Source organism: Aquarana catesbeiana, linkage group LG02, assembly GCF_042186555.1.
Source record: "Aquarana catesbeiana isolate 2022-GZ linkage group LG02, ASM4218655v1, whole genome shotgun sequence".
NCBI lineage: Eukaryota > Metazoa > Chordata > Amphibia > Anura > Ranidae > Aquarana > Aquarana catesbeiana.
Genome location: NC_133325.1, coordinates 616274858 through 616296875, shown reverse-complemented (window position 1 = coordinate 616296875; position 22018 = coordinate 616274858).

Below are 22018 nucleotides of genomic sequence, written 5' to 3'. Positions count from 1 at the left end.
TGTATACATTAGATTTAGCATGAAGATGATAGCTTCCTCAACTCCCACTCTCAGCTGGTAGACAAACTGCAAAGGGTCTAAATATTTATTAACCACTTGCCGACTGCCTCACGCCTATATACGTGAGCAGAATGGCACGGGCAGGCAAAATCACGTACCTGGTACCGTGATTGCCTTGCCGTGGGCGGGGGGTTCAATCGGACCCCCCCCGGTGCCAGCGGCGGTCGGCTTCGGTCTGGGAGCATTGAGAGGCGAGGGGGAGGCCAACCAATCGTGATCCCCCTCGCGATCACTCCCAGCCAATGAGAAACATCCCCTGCCTGTGTATAGTACACACAGGCAGGGGATGTGATGTCATCTCTCCTCGGCTCGGCAGTTTCCGTTCCGGCGCCGAGGAGAGAAGACTTCACAGTGAGTGAATACACACACACACAGTAGAACATGCCAGGCACACATAACACCCCCGATCCCCCCCGATCGCCCCCTGATCACCCCCCAATCACCCCTCCCTGTCACACTGACAACAAGCAGTGTTTTTTTTTTTTCTGATTACTGCATGGTGTCAGTTTGTGACAGTTACTGTGTTAGAGCAGTTAGTATTAGACCCCTTTAGGTCTAGGGTACCCCCCTAACCCCCCTAATAAAGTTTTAACCCCTTGATCACTCCCCCTCACCAGTGTCGCTAAGCGATCATTTTTCTGATCGCTGTATTAGTGTCGCTGGTGACGCTAGTTAGGGAGGTAAATATTTAGGTTCGCCGTCAGCGTTTTATAGCGACAGGGACCCCCATATACTATCTAATAAATGTTTTAACCCCTTGATTGCCCCCTAGTTAACCCTTTCACCACTGATCACCGTATAACCGTTACGGGTGATGCTGGTTAGTTCGTTTATTTTTTATAGTGTCAGGGCACCCGCCGTTTATTACCGAATAAAGGTTTAGCCCCCTGATCGCCCGGCAGTGATATGCTTCGCCCCAGGCAGCGTCAGATTAGCGCCAGTACCGCTAACACCCACGCACGCAGCATACGCCTCCCTTAGTGGTACAGTATCTGAACGCATCAATATCTGATCCGATCAGATCTGTACTAGCGTCCCCAGCAGTTTAGGGTTCCCAAAAACGCAGTGTTAGCGGGATCAGCCCAGATACCTGCTAGCACCTGCGTTTTGCCCCTCCGCCCGGCCCAGCCCAGCCCACCCAAGTGCAGTATCGATCGATCACTGTCACTTAGAAAACACTAAACGCATAACTGCAGCGTTCACAGAGTCAGGCCTGATCCCTGTGATCACTAACAGTTTTTTGGTAGCATTTTGGTGAACTGGCAAGCACCAGCGGCCTAGTACACCCCGGTCGTAGTTAACCATTTTTTTGTCTTCAGGTACGCCATTCACGACTTTGAGTGGTTATACCAGAATGATGCCTGCAGGTTTAGGTATCATCTTGGTATCATTCTTTTCAGCCAGCAGTCGGCTTTCATGTAAAAGCAATCCTAGCGGCTAATTAGCCTCTAGACTGCTTTTACAAGCAGTGGGAGGGAATGCCCCCCCCACCGTCTTCCGTGTTTTTCTCTGGCTCTCCTGTCTTAACAGGGAACCTAAGAATGCAGCCGGTAAACCAGCCAGCTGACCATAGAGCTGATCAGAGACCAGAGTGGCTCCAAACATCTCTATGGCCTAAGAAACCGGAAGCTACAAGCATTTTATGACTTAGATTTTGCCGGATGTAAACAGCACCATTGGGAAATTGGGAAAGCATTTTATCACACCGATCTTGGTGTGGTCAGATGCTTTGAGGGCAGAGGAGAAATCTAGGGTCTAATAGACCCCAATTTTTTCAAAAAAGAGTACCTGTTACTACCTATTGCTATCATAGGGGATATTTACATTCCTTGAGATAACAATAAAAATGATTTAAAAAAAAAATGAAAGGAACAGTTTAAAAATAAGATAAAAGCAAAAAAATAATAAAGAAAAAAAAAAATCACCCCTGTCCCCCCTGCTCTCGCGCTAAGGCGAATGCAAGCGTCGGTCTGGCGTCAAATGTAAACAGCAATTGCACCATGCATGTGAGGTATCACCGCGAAGGTCAGATCGAGGGCAGTAATTTTAGCAGTAGACCTCCTCTGTAAATCTAATGTGGTAACCTGTAAAGGCTTTTAAAGGCTTTTAAAAATGTATTTAGTTTGTCGCCATTGCACGTTTGTGCGCAATTTTAAAGCATGTCATGTTTGGTATCCATGAACTCGGCCTAAGATCATCTTTTTTATTTCATCAAACATTTGGGCAATATAGTGTGTTTTAGTGCATTAAAATTTAAAAAAGTGTGTTTTTTCCCCCAAAAATGCGTTTGAAAAATCGCTGCGCAAATACTTTGTGAAAAAAAAAAAGGAAGCACCCACCATTTTAATCTGTAGGGCATTTGCTTTAAAAAAAATATATAATGTGTGGGGGTTCAAAGTAATTTTCTTGCAAAAACAAATAATTTTTTCATGTAATGAAAAAGTGTCAGAAAGGGCTTTGTCTTCAAGTGGTTAGAAGAGTGGGTGATGTGTGACATAAGCTTCTAAATGTTGTGCATAAAATGCCAGGACAGTTCAAACCCTCCCCAAATGACCCCATTTTGGAAAGTAGATACCCCCAGCTATTTGCTGAGAGGCATGCCGAGTCCATGGAATATTTTATATTGTAACACAAGTTGCGGGAAAGAGACAATTTTTTTTTTTTTTGCACAAAGTTGTCACTAAATGATATATTGCTCAAACATGCCATGGGAATATGTGAAATTACACCACAAAATACATTCTGTTGCTTCTCCTGAGTATGGGGATACCACATGTGTGGGACTTTTTGGGAGCCTAGCCGCGCACGGGACCCCGAAAACCAAGCACCGCCTTCAGGCTTTCTAAGGGCGTAAATTTTTGATTTCACTCTTCACTGCCTATCACAGTTTCGGAGGCCATGGAATGCCCAGGTGGCAACCCCCCCCATGACCCCATTTTGGAAAGTAGACACCCCAAGCTATTTGCTGAGCGGTATAGTGAGTATTTTGCAGACCTCAATTTTGTCACAAAATTTTGAAAATTGAAAAAAGAAAAAAAAAATTTTTTTCTTGTCTTTCTTCATTTTCAAAAACAAATGAGAGCTGCAAAATACTCACCATGCCTCTCAGCAAATAGCTTGGGGTGTCTACTTTCCAAAATGGGGTCATTTGGGGAGGGTTTGTGCCCCCTGGGCATTCCATGGCCTCTGAAACTGTGATAGGCAGTGAAGAGTGAAATCAAAAATTTACACCCTTAGAAATCCTGAAGGCGGTGATTGGTTTTCGGGGCCCCGTACGCAGCTAGGCTCCTAAAAAGTCCCACACATGTGGTATCCCCATACTCAGGAGAAGCAGCTAAATGTATTTTGGGGTGCAATTCCACATATGCCCATGGCCTGTGTGAGCAATATATCATTTAGTGACAACTTTGTGCAAAAAAAAAAAAAAAAAATTGTCACTTTCCCGCAACTTGTGTCAAAATATAAAATATTCCGTGGCCTCAACATGCCTCAAAGCAAATAGCTTGGGGTGTCTACTTTCCAAAATGGGGTCATTTGGGGGGGTTTTATGCCATCTGGGCATTTTATGGCCTTCAAACCTGTGATAGGTAGTGAGGAGTAAAATCAAAAATTTACGCCCTTAGAAATCCTGAAGGCAGTGATTGGTTTTCGGGGCCCCGTACGCTGCTAGGCTCCCAAAAAGTCCCACACATGTGGTATCCCCATACTCAGGAGAAGCAGCTAAATGTATTTTGGGGTGCAATTCCACATATGCCCATGGCCTGTGTGAGCAATATATCATTTAGTGACAACTTTTTGTAATTTTTTTTTTTTGTCATTATTCAATCGCTTGGGACAAAAAAAATTAATATTCAATGGGCTCAACATGCCTGTCAGCAATTTCCTTGGGGTGTCTACTTTCCAAAATGGGGTAATTTGTGGAGGTTTTGTACTGCCCTGCCATTTTAGCACCTCAAGAAACGACAGTCATAAATTAAAGGCTGTGTAAATTCCAGAAAATGTACCCTAGTTTGTAGGCGCTATAACTTTTGCGCAAACCAATAAATATACACTTATTGACATTTTTTTTTACCAAAGACATATGGCCGAATACATTTTGGCCTAAATGTATGACTAAAATTGAGTTTATTGGATTTTTTTTAGAACAAAAAGTAGAAAATATCATTTTTTTTCAAAATTTTCGGTCTTTTTCCGTGTATAGCGCAAAAAATAAAAATGGCAGAGGTGATCAAATACCATCAAAAGAAAGCTCTATTTGTGGGAAGAAAAGGACGCAAATTTTGTTTGGGTACAGCATTGCATGACCGCGCAATTAGCAGTTAAAGCGACGCAGTGCCAAATTGTAAAAAGTGCTCTGGTCAGGAAGGGGGTAAATCCTTCCGGGGCTGAAGTGGTTAACCATGGGCTGTAACTGATGTAAAATAAGTCTTTCCCAGGTCTTCATAATGTGGGAGGTCAACGCCACTGGTTTGTAATCCTTAGTGCCACAAGGACGTGGTGTCTTCGGCACAGAGACAAGGATGTAGTGTCTTCCACAATATAGGAAACTTTTATAGACTCAGGCTCAGATTAACCTCTTCAGATCCGCGCTATTGCCAAATGATGGCAACAGCGCGGATCTACATTGCTGGGACGATGTCTATTGAGTGCACGAGCGGCCTGCGCACCCCCTGAAGTGCGTGCGCGGCGCGCTCGGTGATCAGCTGTCAGCCAATGACAGCTGATCATGTGATGTAAACAGAGCCGGTAATCGGCTATTTTTCCTCCTCGCGCTGACAGTGTGAGGAGGAAAAAAAAACCCGATCACCGGCGGTCGTGAGAGGGACATCCCAATCACGGTGATCATCTGCCCCCACAGCAATAGGCAGCAGTGCCGCCTACCAGTGCCCACCAGCATCACCCATCAGTGCCCACAGTGCCATCCATCAGTGCCCACAGTGCCACCCATCAGTGCCCACAGTGCCACTCATCAGTGCCACCCATCAGCCCCCATAGTGCCACCCATCAGCGCCCACATCAGTGCAACAGTGCTGCACATCAGTGCCACCTATCAGTGCCCATCAGTGTCACCTACCAGTGCCCATATGTGCCCATCAGTGCCGCCCATCACTGCCCTTCAGTGCCCCCCATCAGTGCCGCCCATCAGTGCCCCCCATCAGCGATACCTATCTGTGCCACCCATCTGTGCCACCCATCAGCGCCCATCAGTGGCCATCAGTGCCACCTTATCTGTGCCCATCAGTACCGCCTTATCTGTCCCCATCAGTGCCGCCTTAACTGTGCCTATCAGTGCCGCCTTAACTGTGCCTATCAGTGCCGCCTTAACTGTGCCTATCTGTGCCCATCAGTGCAGCCTATCAGTGCCCACCAGTGCCGCCTCCTCAGCGCATATCAATGAAGGAGAAAAATTACCTGTTTGCAAAATTTTATAACAAACTATGAAACATGATTTTTTTTTTCAAAATTTTCCATCTTTTTTTGTTTGTTTAGCAAAAAATAAAAATCCCAGCTGTGATTAAATACCACCAAAATAAAGCTCTATTTGTGGGAAAAAAAATTATAAAAATTTCATTTGGGTACAGTGTTGTATGACCGTGCAATTGTCATTCAAAGTGCGACAGCGCTGAAAGCTGAAAATTGGTCTGGGCAGGAGGGGGGGTTTAAGTGCCCAGTAAGCAAGTGGTTAAAGACCCATTGACGGACACCCACAGGCTGGTCTGCACATGCCCTAAGCACCCTGGGGCTAACACCATCAGGGCCTGCTGATTTCCCTGCCTTAAGTTTCCTCAACTGTCTGCCCACCTGATCAGCTGTAAAATACACTGATGCACTTTCCTGTGAAGGAGGAGTAGAGTTGTCCTTTTAAAAAGAACAACCAGTGAAAGTAGCCAATAAGGGGGAATCAGAGCACATACTAAAAGAGGAAGGACATCCAGTGTGAGGAGTGATAGGGTACTTGCTTTAATTCTGCTGTGCTACAAATTTGTGTTAAATCTGAGGGTGTCAAAGCCAGGGCCTCTGAATCAAACAACTTAAAAATAACAGTTCAGTTCATTGCCCTCATCCACTGCATAATTGGATGAAAATCTTGAGATCAACAGGAGCCTCAACTCTGGCAAGTTTATCTTTTACCTGGTCAGAGAGCCCTTGGTGGAACTGACTCTTTTGCACTGCTGGGTTCTAAGTGGTATCTGAAATCCAACATCAGAATTCAGTTGTGTACTCAGCAACACAGTGTCTACTCTGCCAGAAACTATGCAACTTTGCTTCAGCAGTATCATCAAAAACCTTAATCCTTGCTGTCACAAAAGTCTCAAAATTATTCAGAGTGGCTCTGTCTTGTTCTTCATAAGGGGAGGCTCATGCTAGGGCTTTTTCAGTCAGGAGGTTGATGACAAATAATGCCTTCTTTTGCTCAGAAGTAAATATAGTGGGTTGCATATATGTGACACCAATTAAGGAACCCTCTGTGATGGTGGTACAGGCATATGTGCGTTAGCACCAACGTAAGTCCCGCAATTGTTTTTGCAGAGCATAGATTTCTTTCTGTTGCCCTTTCAGCACACTTTCCAGTTCAGCAATTTTCTTGATAAGTAACACTGAACTCCTGCAGCTCTGCAATCTGACACCTGTAAGTAACCACAGCATTTGCTATAGCAGCCTCCACTTTGGCCAGATTATTCTGTCATGGTCAGGGGTCAGGCTCAGAGACCAATAGCTATAGCAGTGAAGAAGCTCCCACCAACCAGCTGGATAAGTAACAAAGCAGGTCATCCTGGCAGATGACGTGGGCTCAACCAAGGTGCGGGGTCTATGTACTAATCAGTGTTCACCAGAGCTTCTGATGGTGGAGATGGGTTTGCTGTGTGTTAGTTTCCAGGTTTGGGTCCTCAAGATTGCCCCACCAGGAAGTGAGGAAGGCGGGGTCCAGTAGCAGATATAGCAGATAGGGATCAAGCAGAAGCTTAGTCAGTAAACAATTCAAAGGTTGGTAACAAGTGGTTGCAGGTTGGGATCATGTAGAAGCGTAGTCGAGGAACAAGCCAAAGTTTGGTAGTGAGTGGAAGTGAAGATATGGATGACAGCAGGAGTGACAAGAGAGAAATAATGGCTGAAGAGAGTTCAATGGCAAACAAGAAGTCGGGAAACATGGCTTAAATCAAGAAGTTCATGGGAGGAGCAGAGAGTTCAAGGTACACAAGAAGCAGGACATAAGGGCAGTTTGTCTAAGCAACTAGCATCTCACATGGCTCTGCAAGACGGGTCACTGCAAAACACAGCAGAGGTACAGGGTTCAGGTCCAAGCCCTGACACAAGCACTGCCTGCTATGACTGCAGTGCAGTGGACAGTTAAAATATTCCCTGTGAAAAAACATATGTAACCTGTCATGGCTGTAGACAGTTTATGTGGAGAGGCTCTAAAGAAGCTACAGGACACATGTCAGTTGCATTAAGTTGTAAAATTTCATACTCCCCCACCTCCTAAATGGCCCAAAATACATAAGATTTTTTCTACCAAAAGGACATACAATGTGGTGTTTACCTCTACTTTAAGAGACAAGTGTCCACAAACACTACAATAATTTGTCTCTATGCACTTTTTTCAGCAACACTCCCTATGCTTCCCCTACCAAAGCTAAGCACATTGTCGATATAGCCATTGGGATACCTGCCTTTTATAATGAGGAGGCTGGCACATAACACATCCCTGTTATTGCCCATTCTAAGTCACATTTTTCCACCCTACCCAATATAGCTATAAAACTAAAAAAATTAAAAACTTTCATGAAATTCAATTCATCTACAAAAAAAGTGCTAATATTGGTTATTGCATATTTCTATGGTAAAATGGTAATACTGTAACTTGATTTTTCTTGGAGTCCATTTCAAACTAAAAATATCTCAAATACAAAAGTTCAAACAGTGTAAGAGCACAGAATAAAACACAAAGCAAAGAATGTTCTGAAACATTCCGCTTTACACTTCAATGAATAAAATCAAAATGCTGAAGTGAAAAGGCACATGAAAGAAAGTCATTAACTTATCAAGACCTGTCTTTTTTTTAAGTGATTTTGTTTTTTCTATCTGGGCATTTATTGTACTTGCTTAATTTCTGTATCCAACATATTTATACACAATCTTCAACAAAAGTATATTTTTTACATTGTTATTATTTTTTTATTACTGCATAATTTGTAGCAATAGCAATACCATCAGGAAATTGACAAATGATTTAACAACATTTAATAGATGACATTATATTCAAGTATCACTTGGATGGGGAGGTGTGGTAATATAAGATAGGGTTTCTATGGAAAATGATGTATGGCATCCAGGTATCACCATATGCTGGAAAAAATATCTTCTCCTGTATAACTTCCCCCAGAGGTAACTCAAATTGAAAAAGCTGCCTTGGGAAGTTACCCTATAGCATCCCTAGGAGCCATGACCTTTTACCCTCAACCTAGGAAACACTTCTTGGCACTGGAAATGCGACATACAGGATCTGGGTCCCCATAGTGGGACAATCTTGGTGCTAATGTCTTGCAACCATTCAAAAAAAATCCTATATCCTCCCTAGAATACCCCATACCAGACTTATCTCTCCATTCCTGGGAACAAGCTGGGATGCTCACGGTCAGACAACTTTACTTCTAAAACCGCCTACGATCCTTTCAAGAACTGTGCTTATCCTTTCCAATTCCACATTCATCATTCTTCAAATACCTACAGATCCGCCATCTCTTGAGAAAAATCAACATTGGCAGCTCAGACCTTATTGACTCCATCCTGGACATTTTCGGATCTCCTCCTCTAAACAATGACAACAAGCGCAAACATACCCACTGAAATATTCCCACTGCATTACCCATTGGGAATCTTCACAAAAACGAATCTATTACTGGTATCTTACCCCACAAAAATTAGCCAAAATCAACCCCAGCCAATCCTCTCTGTGTTGGAGACAATGTGGAACTTTAGGATCACTCTTTCATATCTGGTGGCAATGCCCTACTATCCAACCATTTTGGGCCCATCTGTTTCAACTAATATCCTCAACCCTCAAAATTTACATACCTACAGATCCTCAACTGGCTCTACTGGGCATTGGCATGGATTCCTGGCCTTACAAATTTCATACCCTGCTCACCCACTTCTTCATTGCTGCGAGACTGTCAATTGCACGTAACTGGAAATCACCAACACCACCGGACAATAACAGCGTAATACACATTCTAAATGAACACACTCAACATGAATACTCCTTTGCCAAAGCTCAACTATCCCAAGATAAATTCCTACGCAACTGGCATTTATGAAAAATCACCTCTGTACTCTACTGTGCTCTGTACTCTACAACTTTGAACTACAAAGCTCTCCTGATGCACCCTAATTGAATGAATAATGTTATAATACCTCCTATGATGTATACTAGTAGACTCACATCCCCCAAAGTCGGAGGGATGAATGTAGGAAAATTTTAACATATATACTGTATATGTATCTAAATGTTTTTTTTTAACCACCATACCATCTCACATCTACCTCACCTTACCTACCTTACTCTACTCCCCCCTTCTCCCCCCCACTTGCTTCTTCTTCTAACATTAACATAATTAGATTATCTCATTAAACCATTTGTACTATGTTCAATATTACAATAATCTTACAATAAAGATCTATTGAAACTAATTTCCCCCAGATTTTATATATTTCCGGTTTCTAAAAGCACCTGTCTGGTTTGTAAAATACATGAATTTGTGATACGTTAACATAGCAAGAGCTGCACGCTGCACATGTCTCACTTGCTGTGAGAATACCAGCCTGTACATAACATGATGCATTTCCAGTTGAACCTTACCAAGTTCCCAAGGGAGTCAAAGTTATCTATTAGGAACAAAACATTGCTTCAGTTATCCAATAAAGTTTTGGTTAAATAAATAACGAAAGAATTTGCCTTTCACATTATGGATAATTGAAGTGAATCTCCACTCTTTTTGCATTCTTGACTTCTTTAGTAAATCAGCCAAAAAGTGTGTACAAGCTCTTATGAGTCAAAGCAGCAGTATTGTTTTGATGGGAAGTAAATAGATGTGTGCATGCATACAATGTGACTATGTGACTGGCACTTGCACTGTCTGCTAAACATAAACATTCCAACCCCATTAATTGTGTGTTGAGCTTCAAGGTGGCTTCCAGGAGCTGGGCAATGCTGAGTCATAGGGAGAAACTGAGAGGAGGGGAATTGGGTGAACCTGTGCACTGAGATGGGTGAAACAAGCAAGCAGGTAGTTTTGGAGATGAGGGAGTGCTAACAATGTAATCAAGAAAGGGTTATGGAGATAATGAGAGGGAACGAGTACTGATGTCAAATTACAGTTTCGTAGTCCAGCAGGGCATTATTTTCTTGCACAAGCATACAACTAAATACTCAAGTGTTATTATCAGTGATGGGCAATTATGCCTATGATTATGGCAAGTCTTGTCAGAGTTATGCAAACTCAGGCAGCCCACACCCCTCCCCCCTATTATTGTGGGGAAATTACTCCCTTTTTATGGCCTGCTTAAACAATATTTTGTGACTGAACAAGAACAACACATTTACTGTACAGTATATATTAATAATGCAAAGCAAGCACGGTTCTGTGTTTAAAATATCTTTTCAAACAGTTATTAAAGATGCTGCAGTTCTAAAAATAAGACAATAGTATTGTTTTTAAATAGCTATGTTTTTTTTCATTTAGCCTTTGTTTTTCCTAAGGCTTTTATCTAATGAATTATCGTGTGCTTGTGCACTTTTATTGCTCTAAGGTACTCTTTAAGGTGTTTATAATGTGGCTTTGCAGTTTCTTTAAATATTTATATGTATTTCACTCTGTCTTTATAATATAATTTTTTGCAACATTCAGCAACTCAAATCCAATGAGAAGACAAGTACCAACAGTGAAATTGAAAAGTAAATTTCCACACAAAGTAATCTATTATTTATCACAAGTTTATTGAATTTGCTTTTTTATGAGTATTTGTTTTTTCATCACATAATTTTGATGTTCAAGGCAACTTAATGGCCACAATTCTTCTTTATTAAAATATTATCTGATCTTATGTATCAAACACCCCCAGAAACCTTCTCCTAGATACACAAGAGCAAATAAGAGGCGCTCATATGCTCAATGGTGAAATAACTGTATATGTGTTAACATACCACCAAATAATAACTAAATATACGTGCATAAATGCCTAAATAAGCTGAATATTAAATCAATACACAAATCAATCCTAGGTGACAGTGAATTAAATTGTGCCAACCGAATAATTAATATACAAATCCAGTGAAAAAAATCATCACCAATTAATGTGACATACCAAATAAAAAAATAAAAATGTGAAATGAATATGAAACATCAGTCCTTAAATCTTTTGTGACAAAAAATGCGTGATTTAATCTGTGACAAAAAAATCCACGTAGATCTTCTATAGTGCAGTGATCTTGTTAGTGTTGAACTCCAAACGTCTTTCACCTCACCAGCGTGAAAACGTGAATCCACCCCCAATAGAATCTCACTCACCAAATATTTTTGCCAGCACTTTCATGCACGGCAGAAAACGCTTATGAATCACACTCCAGAGTGATCGAATATGTAGTTATTCCACAGTGTTTAAGATTCATCCACATGTAAAGGAATATGAAGAACTCACATAGCGTAAATCAGCACGGCAAGTTTATTTTAAACCACTACAATCCTTCATAAAAGCACTCACATTTTAAAAGATATATAACAGCAATAAAAACCAGTGAAGTTCACAGCAGCTTCAAATCCAGTGGATGCAATCAAAACAGTAAATGGTCACGGCGGACCCGAGGTGTGCTAGTATCAGGACTCACGGTCTTTTTTCACCCCCCTTCGTGGTGCGCCGTAAACCCAGATCTCTCTTTCCTCAAGTGCGGCTCTCAGCGTTGCTCGTCACACTTTACAGCCACGCCCCCGACATGTTTCGTCATAGATTAGACTTATTCATGGGATTGGCTGAATAGGCTGCCCATCATCCCTTAAATCTCCTCCTCGCTAGCTTTCTATAGGCCAGTGAGTCCGCATGCGCACAACTCGTGTCCCCGATCCCATAATAGAACAGAGATCACGGCGCGCCACTGTATAGGGATGCAGCTTGCCTCTACTTAGTTAAGGACTAATTACAACATAAAAATCATACGAACCATTCAACTCAAATACATTCTCCCTAATACTCCAAGTGACCACAACCTAGCGGCTGCGATCACACCAGCAGTATATCCTTATTTCAGGTCGATGCCTCAGACCAGACATACCGGCCTGAAATTCCCTAAGCTTAAAGTTTGCACTCCCATTGCTGGAATAGCAAACTCCTGAATATTTATTATGACTAATGAGATTATGTACCAGAAGAATAAATATCTGTCCTAAAACACATATTAAATAAGATTTATGTTGAATACACTGTGAATATACTGTAATATTAAAAAATGAATATAAAAAACATCAATATAAAAATCCATCGCATGTCCTCTCATTCCCAGTTTACCTAGGACTTGACAACATGGTGAGAATCTGTTTCATTAAATAACCCCCCACTAAAAATCCATGCCTCTTCATGCACTGGTTACCAGACCATATCATCTCTGCATCTGAGCATGTATAATACAATATAGATATTCTTATCATGTTTACTCAGGGGGAGCGGGAGTAAATAGGAGTAACATGAATGTCATTCCTTCATTACAGATGCTGTTTACTGAAATTAATCAAAACTAAGCCATCTCTCTCCCCCCACTATTTGGGACTAGTTCCCAGTCTGTAATCACCAAAAATTGAATCTAAATCCCAAAAACTACAAATTCCTAAAGTATATAGAAAAAGTGTGACAAATACATTGTCTCATATACTCTGGATTCCCTAAAATATCTATCAAATAATCGCAATGCACTAACATATCTTTGAACCTCCTAATAAAATGTAGAAACCAGCTAAACAATGATAAATCCCATTAACCCCCTTATATACAAATTAAAAGTTATTTATAAAGCAATTTAGGTCCAACTCAATGTTTAACCCCCTAGGAGTTAAACTTTTCATTAAAAAGATCCAGCGAGTTTCCCTCTGCGATAGATCTCTAACCCGGTTGGAACCTCTCCAAGAAGAATGGACCACATCGATCCCACAAAACTGTAAGAGTGATGGATCCTTTTGGTGCTTTTCTTTGAAGTGCAGGGAGACACTATGGTACTTATAACCATTCTTAATGTTGGTTAAGTGTTCCGAGATTCTGACCCTTAGCTTTCTTTTTGTTCTGCCTACATAAAGTAGGCCACAAGGGCACCACATCAAGTATACAACATGAGTAGAGTTACAAGTGCTGAACTCCTTAATCTCGAAGGACTCACCTTCTCTATTCATTACACTTGTAACCCCCCTGTGATTCACTTTTACAGTCCTGCAGCATATACACCTTCTGCAACTGAAAAAGCCTTTCAAGTCAAGTTTCAAATCATTGTGTCCAGGTGGATCAAGAATTTTTCTTACTACATGATCCCCAAAGCTTGGAGCTCTTCTGTAAATGAATCTCGGTTGATTCGGTAAGATTTGCCCTAAGTGTCTATCCTTGCATAAAATATGCCAATGTTTTCTGAATATCCCCTCTATATCTTTATATTGGCAATGATATCCTGATACGAACCCAATCTGATGCTGGTCCTCAGCCATTTGGGGGACATTCTTTTTTTCAAAACATTTCTCCCTCGGAGTTTGTGCCACTTCCTGAATGACCTTATTTAATACATTGGTATCATAACCTTTTTGTGTGAACTTCTTTTTTAGGATTCCTGCCTGTTCATAGAAATCCTCCAACTGCGTACAGTTACGCCGAACCCGTAAAATCTGTCCCTTTGGAATATTTTTTATCCACGCGGGATGGTGGCCGCTTCTTATGGACAGATAACTGTTACGATCAGTCGGTTTAAAAAACACTTTTGTTCTTAATGTGTCCATATATCTTTCAATTGTCACATCTAGGAAGTTCACCGTATCCTTGCTGATCTGGTATTCCAATCTAATGTTATTAGTATTATTGTTGAGTTCCCGTAAGAACTCAACTACCGAATCCTCCGTACCTTCCCAGATAAATAGGAGGTCATCAATAAATCTTCGATAAAATAGAAGTTGGGGCCTTCTCACACTAAATACTTTCCTGTCTTCCCACTCCGCCATAAACAGGTTGGCAAGGCTGGGAGCAAATTTGGCTCCCATTGCCACGCCAACCTGTTGAGAGTAAAAATCCCCATTGCACCAAAAATAATTGTGGGACATGCAAAAGTCTAATACATGCCCCAGAAAACGCTTTTGTATACCTGGGATGTCATCCCTTTTACTTAATGCCCAATTAAGGGCCAGGGATGCGTCTTCATGTTGTATAATAGTGTACAGGGAGGCCACATCCGCAGTTACCAAGTATACTGAAGATGTGGCCTCCAACCTTACATTTTTGAGCGATGTCAGCAAGTCGCCCGTATCTTTTAAGTATGCCCTTGTGGCCCTTACGCTCGACTGGAGGAATTTATCCAAGTACTCCCCCAGTCTGGCTGTAACAGAGCCAATACCATTGACGATAGGGCGAGGCGGTGGGCATTGTATACTCTTGTGTATTTTTGGCAGGGTGTAGATCACAGGGATTCTACACGCACTCGGGATTAAATATCTTTTCTCTTTATGATTTAATGCTTCCATTCTGTACCCCCATTCCACCAAAATCGTCAACTGAGTTTTATATGCCTCCGTGGGATCAGAAGACAATTTTTTATAGGTGGATCTATCCCCGACAAGGTCTAAGAGTTGGTTAAGGTAAAAAGATTTATCTAACAGCACCACTCCTCCCCCCTTATCCGCGGGTCGCACTATCAAATCCCTCCTTTCTTCCAACGAACGTATCCCTTCTCTAATATAGTATGGGTTAACCCCTTTACGTGGGACAAGTTCCTCAATATCATTGAGCACCAAACTCTTGAACACTTCTATAAAGTGATTGCTCGGGTTCTGGGGGTTAAAAATGGATTTATTCCTAAGCCCCGTATCCATTTTATTGTCCGGCACTTTTGATTTAATAGTGGATTCCACTGGATGGCTCAAAAAATATTTTTTAATGTTCATTGACCTAATAAATTTATGAGTGTCTATGTAGACATCAAATTTATTCATTTCTTTCTTTGGGGCACATTTCAAACCTAAGTTCAATATGTTGAGCTCTTTATGATTGAGCTCAACACTGCTCAGGTTGAATATTCCAGTATTCATACATCCCTCAGTCGCTTTCTTGGGTTGTTTTGATCGCCCTGCCCTACATCCCCTTCTTCTCTTCGGGGGGCCACATGATCGTAATTGTATCCCTGGGTCGGGGTGGATCTTCCTCCCCCTCTTTGGTATGACCCTCTGGGGTTCCTCCTCGGAGTTCCCCTCCCTCTCCCCCGCTGGCCTAAAAAAGGCACATTAGAAGGGGCATATCTTGATTGGTCTTCATATTCCAATGGAGCGAATCTGTTATGCAAAGGGACCTCAGAGGTACCCCTAATATCTTGATGGTATGGGGGATATTGTTGCCAATGCCTATACTCTGGCGGGGTGTCATACCCATACAGAGCTTCCCTCCCATAGCCCCTTGGGGAAGAGTAATCATTCTGATACCTTATCAGATGCCCACCTCTTCCTCGCGATATAGATCTCGGGGACTGGTAATAACCTCGTCCGTGATGTGCATCCATCGTGCCTCTTCCTCTATCAATCGGTCCAGGGCCAGTACCACCTTGTGTTAATTTACCTTTATTCCCTGTTTTTTTATTATTATTTTTGTTAATCCCAGGGTTAGGTAAGAGATTAGTGGAACCTCCTGTTCCACCACCTGGCGCAACTGTACCAGAACTAGGGGCAACTGGATCATCCATGTTCATAATGTTCCCTGTTTGCCAAGCATAAATCTTATTAGTCTTAAAATCATTGGAATCCCTATTAAATTTTTTAACTTTTTTCTTCTGCGTTTCTCGGTCGACTTTTTCCAACTTCTTTTTAATATTGACATTAAAATCCTTCATTAGATTGGAATCCTTCATAGGTTCAAGTTTCTCTTGTAAAGTTTTTATTCTTTCATTCAACAAACTCAGTTTAATCTGTTTCCTTTTAAGGACTAGTGCTTGCAATTCCCTTCCTACCTTATTAAAAAATTCCAACCATTCATTCATGAATGGTAGATCATTAAGACCATCCTGGGGCGGGACATCCCACCTCAGGCTTCTAAAAATCAGATTCTCCCTACGGTAGTGCTCAAACGTGAACACATCCCACCATGTTTTGAGTTGTTTCTCAAGTAGATTCTCAAGCGTTTTAAGTACTCCTGAGAAATCTTCATCACTGTCAGTCATTTGATGATCACTAGAAAAAACTGTATCAGGGTTCAATGATCTGTTACCCAGAAAATTAAATGCATCCATGGCTGCAAGTGGTGAAAATAAATGTAAACTATATCGAAGATTTATTGATGACCTCCTATTTATCTGGGAAGGTACGGAGGATTCGGTAGTTGAGTTCTTACGGGAACTCAACAATAATACTAATAACATTAGATTGGAATACCAGATCAGCAAGGATACGGTGAACTTCCTAGATGTGACAATTGAAAGATATATGGACACATTAAGAACAAAAGTGTTTTTTAAACCGACTGATCGTAACAGTTATCTGTCCATAAGAAGCGGCCACCATCCCGCGTGGATAAAAAATATTCCAAAGGGACAGATTTTACGGGTTCGGCGTAACTGTACGCAGTTGGAGGATTTCTATGAACAGGCAGGAATCCTAAAAAAGAAGTTCACACAAAAAGGTTATGATACCAATGTATTAAATAAGGTCATTCAGGAAGTGGCACAAACTCCGAGGGAGAAATGTTTTGAAAAAAAGAATGTCCCCCAAATGGCTGAGGACCAGCATCAGATTGGGTTCGTATCAGGATATCATTGCCAATATAAAGATATAGAGGGGATATTCAGAAAACATTGGCATATTTTATGCAAGGATAGACACTTAGGGCAAATCTTACCGAATCAACCGAGATTCATTTACAGAAGAGCTCCAAGCTTTGGGGATCATGTAGTAAGAAAAATTCTTGATCCACCTGGACACAATGATTTGAAACTTGACTTGAAAGGCTTTTTCAGTTGCAGAAGGTGTATATGCTGCAGGACTGTAAAAGTGAATCACAGGGGGGTTACAAGTGTAATGAATAGAGAAGGTGAGTCCTTCGAGATTAAGGAGTTCAGCACTTGTAACTCTACTCATGTTGTATACTTGATGTGGTGCCCTTGTGGCCTACTTTATGTAGGCAGAACAAAAAGAAAGCTAAGGGTCAGAATCTCGGAACACTTAACCAACATTAAGAATGGTTATAAGTACCATAGTGTCTCCCTGCACTTCAAAGAAAAGCACCAAAAGGATCCATCACTCTTACAGTTTTGTGGGATCGATGTGGTCCATTCTTCTTGGAGAGGTTCCAACCGGGTTAGAGATCTATCGCAGAGGGAAACTCGCTGGATCTTTTTAATGAAAAGTTTAACTCCTAGGGGGTTAAACATTGAGTTGGACCTAAATTGCTTTATAAATAACTTTTAATTTGTATATAAGGGGGTTAATGGGATTTATCATTGTTTAGCTGGTTTCTACATTTTATTAGGAGGTTCAAAGATATGTTAGTGCATTGCGATTATTTGATAGATATTTTAGGGAATCCAGAGTATATGAGACAATGTATTTGTCACACTTTTTCTATATACTTTAGGAATTTGTAGTTTTTGGGATTTAGATTCAATTTTTGGTGATTACAGACTGGGAACTAGTCCCAAATAGTGGGGGGAGAGAGATGGCTTAGTTTTGATTAATTTCAGTAAACAGCATCTGTAATGAAGGAATGACATTCATGTTACTCCTATTTACTCCCGCTCCCCCTGAGTAAACATGATAAGAATATCTATATTGTATTATACATGCTCAGATGCAGAGATGATATGGTCTGGTAACCAGTGCATGAAGAGGCATGGATTTTTAGTGGGGGGTTATTTAATGAAACAGATTCTCACCATGTTGTCAAGTCCTAGGTAAACTGGGAATGAGAGGACATGCGATGGATTTTTATATTGATGTTTTTTATATTCATTTTTTAATATTACAGTATATTCACAGTGTATTCAACATAAATCTTATTTAATATGTGTTTTAGGACAGATATTTATTCTTCTGGTACATAATCTCATTAGTCATAATAAATATTCAGGAGTTTGCTATTCCAGCAATGGGAGTGCAAACTTTAAGCTTAGGGAATTTCAGGCCGGTATGTCTGGTCTGAGGCATCGATCTGAAATAAGGATATACTGCTGGTGTGATCGCAGCCGCTAGGTTGTGGTCACTTGGAGTATTAGGGAGAATGTATTTGAGTTGAATGGTTCGTATGATTTTTATGTTGTAATTAGTCCTTAACTAAGTAGAGGCAAGCTGCATCCCTATACAGTGGCGCGCCGTGATCTCTGTTCTATTATGGGATCGGGGACACGAGTTGTGCGCATGCGGACTCACTGGCCTATAGAAAGCTAGCGAGGAGGAGATTTAAGGGATGATGGGCAGCCTATTCAGCCAATCCCATGAATAAGTCTAATCTATGACGAAACATGTCGGGGGCGTGGCTGTAAAGTGTGACGAGCAACGCTGAGAGCCGCACTTGAGGAAAGAGAGATCTGGGTTTACGGCGCACCACGAAGGGGGGTGAAAAAAGACCGTGAGTCCTGATACTAGCACACCTCGGGTCCGCCGTGACCATTTACTGTTTTGATTGCATCCACTGGATTTGAAGCTGCTGTGAACTTCACTGGTTTTTATTGCTGTTATATATCTTTTAAAATGTGAGTGCTTTTATGAAGGATTGTAGTGGTTTAAAATAAACTTGCCGTGCTGATTTACGCTATGTGAGTTCTTCATATTCCTTTACATGTGGATGAATCTTAAACACTGTGGAATAACTACATATTCGATCACTCTGGAGTGTGATTCATAAGCGTTTTCTGCCGTGCATGAAAGTGCTGGCAAAAATATTTGGTGAGTGAGATTCTATTGGGGGTGGATTCACGTTTTCACGCTGGTGAGGTGAAAGACGTTTGGAGTTCAACACTAACAAGATCACTGCACTATAGAAGATCTACGTGGATTTTTTTGTCACAGATTAAATCACGCATTTTTTGTCACAAAAGATTTAAGGACTGATGTTTCATATTCATTTCACATTTTTATTTTTTTATTTGGTATGTCACATTAATTGGTGATGATTTTTTTCACTGGATTTGTATATTAATTATTCGGTTGGCACAATTTAATTCACTGTCACCTAGGATTGATTTGTGTATTGATTTAATATTCAGCTTATTTAGGCATTTATGCACGTATATTTAGTTATTATTTGGTGGTATGTTAACACATATACAGTTATTTCACCATTGAGCATATGAGCGCCTCTTATTTGCTCTTGTGTATCTAGGAGAAGGTTTCTGGGGGTGTTTGATACATAAGATCAGATAATATTTTAATTTTGGAGTCATTTAAAGGGGCAGCTCGTCTTTTATATATATATTTTTATATATATTTTCTTATATATATTTTTTCATATTTTTTCATTTCTTTTCATTAAGTTTTGATTTCTTGTTGCACATTGAGCGAGCCATTCACTGGATCTCACTCTCTATTACTTTGCACTCCATCCATTAGCGCAGTGGGGGTGGTTTTGAGTCAAGGGAGGTTCACTGATTCAGATTACCCACTTATAGTTCACAATTCTTCTTTGCTGGAAATGAGTAGCCTGGTAGGTACTAACATTCTACTACTACTACTACTAGTATTAATAATAATAATACTATTGCTGTTTTTATTTTTTTATCCATGGACATTAATATTTGCACCATAAACAACAAATCTTTCAATTAAATAGATAAACATTTCAGAAAGGAAATTCAAGGCATTTACTGTATTAAATGCATTGTCTTTACTAGCGCTGCTCACCTTTGGCATGTTGGTCCTATGCTAAGTATATTTTGCTCTACTTATTAACCATGGTAGACCATTCACTTTACTTTATATGACACACATGCTAGAATGGCAGTATGTAGCACACATATTTATCAGAATTATTTAAAGTCAGAAAAATTTAATTATTATGTATTCAGTGTAGATCTCCAGCTAAGTAAGTTAGTTATGTCAGGGAATTTGTGTTCTTCATTACCATAATTCTCTGTTGTAGTAAAAACAAATTCTTCCTGGGCTCTATTATATGACTTGTTTGTCGTTGACTTCCTAATATGCTTTGGTTTAGCTGTGTTTTGTTCAAATATAAAAAGAAACAGCATTGCAGAAATATATTCTACAAATTATATTTTATTTTAAATTGGGAATAAATTAAAATACTGTAACTTCTAAAACAGAAGGTCAAAGATGCAATATCAATTGTTTCTTATTAGTTATATAAAATATCACTTTCCAAGCTACAGCAGCTATTAAATATAAATTCTGGATATGGGTGTTTTTACATCATATTGGCCCAACTTGAACCAATGTTACTATACATACAGTGAATTGAAAAGTATTCATACCCCTTGACATTTTCCACATTTTGTCATGTTACAACCAAAAACCTAAATGTATTTTATTGGGATTTTATGTGGTAGACCAACACAGAGTGGCACATAATTGTGAAGTGGAAGGAAAATTATACATTTTTTTTCAATTTTTTTTTACAAATAAATATTTGAAAAGTGTGGTGTGCATTTGTATTCAGCCTCTTTACACTGCTACCCCTAACTAAAATCTAGTGGAACCAATTGCCTTCAGAAGTCACAGAATTAGCAAATAGAGTCCACCTGTGTGTAATTTTAATCTCAGTATAAATACAGCTGTGAAGCCCTCAGAGAACCTTACTGAACAAACATCATCATGAAAGCCAAGGAATATACCAGACAGGTCAGGGATAAAGTTGTGGAGAAGTTTAAAGCAGGGTTAGGCTTTAAAAAAATATCCCAAGCTTTGAACATCTCATGGAGCACTGTTCAATCCATTATCCGAAAATGGAAAGAGTATGGCACAACTGCAAACCTACCAAGACATGGCCGCCCACATAAACTGACAGGCCGGGCAATCAGAGCATTCATCAGAGAAGCAGCCAAGAGGCCTGTGGTAACTCTGGAGGAGCTTCAGAGATTCCCAGCTCAGGTGGGAAAATCTGTCCACAGGACAACTATTAGTCAAGCACTCCACAAATCTGGCCTTTATGGAAGAGTGGCAAGAAGAAAGCTATCATCGAAAGAAAGCCATAAGAAGTCCTGTTTGCAGTTTGCGAGAAGCCACATGAGACCAAAATGTAACTTTTTGGCCTAAAAGCAAAACGCTATGTGTGGAGTGAAGGAAAACTAACACTGCACATCACCCTGAACATCATCACCATCGTGAAACATGGTGGTGGCAGCATCATGTTGTGCGGATGCTTTTCTTCAGCAGGGACAGGGAAGCTGGTCAGAGTTAATGGGAAGATGGATGAAGCCAAATAAAGGGTAATCTTAGAAAAAAAACTGTTATGCCACATACACACGACCGGTTTTTCCATCGGAATAAACTCTGAAGGTTTTTCCGATGGAGTTCCGCTGAAACTGTCTTGTTTACACACAATCACACCAAAGTCTGACCGTCTAGAATGCAGTGACGTACAACACGTATGACGGGACTAGAATAAGGAAGTTCAATGGCAAGTAGCCAATAACTGCAGTCACGTACTTGCTTCAGAGCATGCATCGTTTTTGGTCCGTCGGAACAGCATACAGATGAGGAATTGATTCCGTCATAAAGATTTAAAACATGTT